The sequence below is a fragment of the Suricata suricatta genome, chromosome 5 (assembly GCF_006229205.1).
Source record: "Suricata suricatta isolate VVHF042 chromosome 5, meerkat_22Aug2017_6uvM2_HiC, whole genome shotgun sequence".
NCBI lineage: Eukaryota > Metazoa > Chordata > Mammalia > Carnivora > Herpestidae > Suricata > Suricata suricatta.
In genome coordinates this window covers 74,016,727-74,023,081 of record NC_043704.1, presented here as the reverse complement: position 1 = coordinate 74,023,081, position 6,355 = coordinate 74,016,727, and the positions used below count along the sequence as shown (strand labels likewise).

Below are 6,355 nucleotides of genomic sequence, written 5' to 3'. Positions count from 1 at the left end.
GTTACCACACCAAGTTAACAGTTTTCTTTCTCTTGTAATAAGAACTTTTAAGATTTACTGTCTTAGCAGCGTCCAAGTAAATCACGTGCTGTACATGACATCCCCAGAACAAACTTGTTTTTATATCTGGAAGTTTGTACCTTTGACCCCCCTTCACCCATTTCACACCCTCACCACTCCTGACAAGCACCATTCTGTCTGTGAGTTGAGAATTTTTGGGTTTTAGATTCCACAAAGAAATCATACAGTATTTGTCTTCCTCTCTCTGACTGACTTTCTTCACGTGGTGCCTTCAGAGGGTCCATCCATGTCATAGATGGCAGAGTTTCTCTCTTTTTGACAGCTGAGTAATATTTGTAAACTATTTGTTGAGTGTTATTAAATGTAAGATTTGTAAAAAAAAAATTATGTTAGTAAGAAGGAAAATATGGATTGGGGGAACCATTTTCAATCTCTGCCATAACTGAATAAAATATTCATATTTGTAGATCACATACTCTCATTGAGTACCCAGCAAAATTATTTCAAAGACTTCAACTATTAGATACACTCAAATTGAAGACTAATAGAAGAATTTCATAATTACCCAGGTGGGGGGGGAACCCCAGACTAGACTTAGTCCTATAAAGAACATCAGAGAACAATAAAGACACAGCTATACTTTTGAGTAGAAGTTGCCAGTCAAGAATTCTAAACTCATCCATGTTGTCATTCATTTTCAACTACTCAGAAAAGTTTCAGCTAAAAAGTACATCACTCAAATCCCTTTTTAAAAAAAGTGCTTAAATTATACTGTAGCCAATTGAAAGATGAATCAAAATAAAGAATGGGGAAGTTCTGAGATACCTGGGTGGCTCAGTCGGTTAAGTGTCCAACTCTTAATCTCACCTCAGTTCTTATTTCAGGGTTGTGAGTTCAAGCCCAGAAAAAGAAGGAGAAGAAAAAGAAGAATGGAGAAGTTCTGATGAAGTAGATGCCAAGGTGATTACTAAAATCAATCAATATATAATCTAAATCTTTTAAAGTATTATTGTAAATGAGTTTTTAAATACAATCACTCGTTATCAAAAGAGAAAATAATGTTAAAAAAATAACAGGTATACATTCATCAAAATTCAATGAATATACACCTAAGATTTGTGCCTTTTATTGTCTGTAAATTTTACCTCATAGCAAGAAAACTTGAAAGCAATTATTAAACTCTGGTTAATGATATTTGTGCTGAAGAATTTATGGGGAGGTATACTGACATCTTCAATTTACTTCAAAATGTATTATTTTTAAAAAATGGGTTGAATGGATAGATACATTATAAAACAAGCAAAGTAAAATGGCAACAGTAGAAACTAGATGGTGGGTATATGAGTGTTCACTGTGAATTTTATCAACTTTTCTATAGTTTGAAAATTTTTATAAAATAATATGTTGAGAGAGAAAAGTAACACTTGAGTAAAAATCCCAAATTAAATAAATTAAATAGGAAACAGTGAAATAGGGTAGAAAGGGGGAATCAACAGTGTGTTTGTATATTAACCTTATATAGGAGAGAGTTGATAGCATTAGCAGGAAAAAGAAAAAGAAAATACAAAGAACATAGCAAAAAAAAAAAAACCCAATTTTAAGTAAAGAGCACATAGAAAGCATAAACAACTTGACTAAAGTAAAAATTAACATAGTAACTATGACAATAAATATAAATGGCTTAAACTCCTATATTAGAAAAACTAAACTTATCAATACACTATCCCAAGATACACATTTAAAACAAAGAAAGAAAAATATCAGAATAAGGAAAGATAAGCTAGCAAATACATCATACATGTAAGCACACAATCTATAAGAAATCAGGATTACAATGTTTTCCAACCAAGTAGAATTTAAAGAGACAAACTTAAGTGAAATTTAGAGAAACAGTGACAAAGTCTGCAACTCCTAAAGAAAACCTAACTGTCATGCACCTTTATATGCTACACAATATAGACTAAAAATAAATAAAACAAGAATTATTAAATATTCAGAGGGAAATTGATCAAAATATGATAGTAATGGGAGACTTTCAGATAATGCCTTTGACAGCTCAGAAAGGTAATACGCATACAATAACATAATAGTAAGTTAGGAAGCTCCCAGTTGTTCCAGTCAGTACAGAATCAATCGGGACAATGACTTAGTTCATTCCACAAGCTGTATTTTTCTTAATGAAAGCATGCCACACGTGAGATTCTTTGGCAACACATATGTATGTTTACAGTTGACCTAAATTGCCTACAAAATCCATCTGCATATGTGCTGCTAACAAACCATTCTCTACATGGGAGATCTAGCAAGACTAATGAACTATAAAATCTAGAGAGGTTTCCATTTTTGCTGCAGAGGAAGAAGAAATGGTATGGGCTATATGAACTGGAAAAGATTTCTTGTAACTGTTAAACTCTGAGATATTTCAAAGCAATGGATCCTAGTGAAAGGTCAGATGAGAGAACGAGGAAGTTCAGGATCTCTTCCAAGGCCGTTTTGGTTCCCTAAGGCTAGATCCTTCTTCCATAAACAGAAATAAGAGAGATGGGAAGAGCAGCGAGGTTAAGGGAAAGTTGACAGATGGACCTGAAGATATTTTGGATTTGCAGTAATGACAGGATAGACTGTTAGAGGTCCTTTGGAAGCTGTTGAAAATGTACTACAGGATCTGGGTTGGAAACGTGGATTGGAGAGTGACCATCACAAAAGTAAGTGAAAGCCACACGATTCAAGTTAATTGTGGGGAGGATAGCAAAGTCTACAAAAGCCAGATGATCGAGGTGTGGAAAGCCAGGCAGAGAATCCTATGCATGATGTGGTAGGCAATGTAAAGCCAACCAAGGTTTTGGATCCAGAAAGTGGCTTTAATTATTAGGAAATTTGCATTTTGAGGCCCAATTTTGCATTCCAACATATCTGTTAGCAGCTGGTGCCCCCTGCCCTATTGGGTAACAAAATGCATCTGCTCCCTCTTTTAACGTGTCAATAGAGGGAAAAGCAGAAATAGCATTCAGCCTTCAGGCAGTTCACAGGACTAGAAGGAGAAGACACGAGGCACTCTGAGAAAACCACATTAATCATTAACCCAGGAAACTGGAAAACTCTACAAAACCATTGCTATAAATTCTATATTGACACAAAAATCTGGAGGTTCAAGTTCTTGTTTCCACAGGGAAGGAAACCATGTAAAGCTGCCAGAAAGAGAAGCCCACTTGTTACCTAGACTCACCAAATTCATATCTAAGCGCCTCATCCTCATTCTACAAAAAAGAAAGCTAAGTTGCCAAAAGACAGTTTGTCTTGATCAATAACATGTCCATGCAATTTACAATTCCCACTTGCCCATTCCCATTTTTGAGTTGACGGAACTGTAGCCCCAAGGCTACAATGACCTGCCCAATGTCACACAGGACGTACGCGTCCAAACTAATAGTCAAACCCAGTTTGCCCCGCTACTCAACCACACAAACCAACCGAAACATGCCAGACAAAAAGAAAAACACTGGCTGTGTCCTGTCTGAAGAAATAAACCCATGCAAATCTTCTCTATTCTTTGGAAAGATGAAAGTCCCGGGTGCTGGAAAAACCAGCGTACTCTCAGCTGGGTTTGGGGTGAAGTCACTGGAACCCTCTCTACAACGTCTACAAAAGGAATAGCATCTGCCAGCTTCCTGCAGAGTTGCTGCCCAGAGACCTTATTACAATTATGGTTTGGCTGGCGCCCAGCCAGCCTTCCTGGGTCAGGATCTCAGGGTGGGGTCCCGGAACCCGAGTTCCCAACAAGCCTCCCGGTGAATTGCACACACACCCAAGCGCAGGAGCCTCCAGGGTTTACATTCTCGACCACAGGACGAGTGAATCCAAACCTTGTCCCCAAGCCTGGGGTCAGATGGGGCGGGGTTCCCCACTCTGCCATCAGTCCCCAGGTCCTGGTGTGCCTTCATTGCTCAGCTCAGCCCAGAATTAGTCCCCCTGAAGGAGGTTCCTCTTTAGGCCATTTTAATTTCTAAAACCTGTCATAAAAGCAGCAGCGCTTCTCTCCTAATGAGGTAATTGGTGCCATAATGCCATTAGGAAGGTGTCCCTGGCGTGGGACTCAGTTAAGAAAGGTGTGTTAAATGATTTACATTTCTTTACTTAGTTGAAACACGAGTTCTAGACTTGCTAAGTAATACAATGTTAATGAGCCAGAGGATGGGGTACATTTAATTCTATACTGTAGCTTTCTAATTGCTGCCTTGTTCTTCCTCATCTCTCTTTTCTTCTCCCAATGCTGGAAACACACACACACACACACACACACACACACACACACACACAGAGAGGGAGAGAGAGAGAGAGAGAGAGAGAGAGAGAGAGAGAGAGAGAGAGAGAAACTCAAGTGTCAGGAGGCAAAAGGGAAAATCTACATAAAAACATAAAGACAGATTCTCAGCCCTCGGGCAGATGGACCTCTGAGAGGGACAGGACTCTCTGTGTTAATTATTGACCTTACAGGGTCATTCTGGGCTCATGCTGAACCCAGAGGCCTAAGGAGCCCCGATCTGGGGGGCCAGTGTTTCTATCCTGTGAGACCTGTCACTCTCTGGAGGGGCCTGGGGAAGGTCTAAAGTGTAATCCATGAGCCGGGAGCTTCAGTACCCAGGCGTTCACTGGAAAGGAAGAAACCCATGACCTACCCCACACTTATTAAATCAGAATCTAGACTTAACAAGACCCTCATGGGATCCTGAAGCACTTTGAAATTTGAGAAGCACTGGTCTGGATCCTTCCAAATGAATCAGAACTTCCCTCAGAGAGATTTACCCACTAGAAGCCAACCCGTGCCTACTCCAGTGGCAGACTTTCCCTTTTCTTAAATGTGACTCTGTTCTTGTAGGAGGAAAAAACAACCAAAAAAACGAAAAACAAAAAACTCTTTTTTTTTTTTAAGAAAAAAAAAATCCCAAAGTAATAGAAAAGGTGAAGGAAGAGTTTCTGGACTTAAGAAATTCAAAAGCCCAGATTTCGTTTTACACACATAACCACCAGTCTCTCCTGCATCACACCCAACGGCTGCCGCTCTGTCTCTGCCAAGCCACAATTACACGAAAAGCCAGAAGAAAAACACTCTTCCTGACACAGGCGAGCCAGGAACACCAGTAGAGACCAACCTTCTAAGCTCGTGGAATCACAGCATGTGGGAGCAGGCAGAGGCCTCAGAAGTCATTTCCCACCCCTTCACCCTACAAAACGAGGCACGCAGCCCATGGGGGCAAGCGATTTGTTCAAGCAACCCATGCCCATTCGTGGCGGAGCAGGCTGGGACTGGACCTGGGGCCCCTTTGCTCCGGCCCTGTTTCCATCACCCCAGAAGCCCTCGGGAAATATGTACAAGGATCACCTCCAGGCCCCTGTGCAGAAGCCGCGTCGCAAATCTGCCAAACGTGAACCTGTTCTTCTAAAGCAAATGTGACACCACACAGTCGTAACCACTGCCGACAGAGGCGATCCCGATGAACCGCCTGGCCGCTGGCCTCCAGATCACAGATCGGCCAGAACATTGTGCAGACAGAACCAGCCCACGCTGTTCTCAAAAACTCCAACTGAACTCGATGCCAGATTAGAAAATGGAACCAACTCTTTCTTTCATGATCTTTTCTTTTTTTTTTTTCTTTTTTCACTCACTTTTCCCTTGGCAACCACCAAACTGTTTTCTGTTTCTAGGAGTTCAGTTTTTTAAGATTCCACATATAAGTGAGAGCATGCGGAATTTATCTTTCTCTGTCTGCCTTATCTCACTCTACTCTCTTCTCTTAACAGGCTGCTCCTTCCGACGTTTGCATTCGAGCATTATCTGGGTGAGAAGACCTGGGACCACCAGCTCCATGGAAACTCTCTACTCCTGACAGATGGCTTGCTTGTCCAAACCCATCATTTTTTTTCTTCAAATACACACAGCCCAACGTGGGAATGAAGACAGAAAAACATAAATGCCCCTCAAAACCCAAAGTCTCAACCAACAACCCCATAATCTAGCACACCCCAATAAACGTAGATCCATAATGACCAAGTAATGGCAGTGAAAAGACGCGTGAGGAGGGGGCTTCCTAAAACCCAGCTGGATGACCCTCCGCTCCTCCAACCCCCTTTCTCTGCTTCCTCCAGAAGCCAAATCATCTCCCAGTGTCAGTGTGCCCCGCCTCCTGTCCCTCTAATGCCTAAAATGACAAACATCAGCTGAATGCTCATTCTGTCCATGAAAGTGAGGTTTCTATATCCAGAGCTCCTGAAATGGACTTCCTCTTTGTTTTTTCCTCTGCTTTCCTTCCTTCTCTCTCTTTCTCTCCTTTCTTCC

At 41.1% G+C, this 6,355-nt stretch overlaps 1 long non-coding RNA gene across 1 annotated transcript in view; it reads left to right on the top strand.

Moving 5' to 3' along the window:
• Nucleotides 1-6,066, top strand: part of LOC115292704 — a 13,971-nt gene extending 7,905 nt beyond the window's left edge. Inside the window, exons 2-3 of the long non-coding RNA XR_003909102.1 lie at nt 906-981; nt 5,821-6,066. This is a non-coding gene — a long non-coding RNA (uncharacterized LOC115292704). The remainder of the gene's footprint in view (nt 1-905; nt 982-5,820) is intronic.
• Nucleotides 6,067-6,355: the final 289 nt, after the last annotated feature.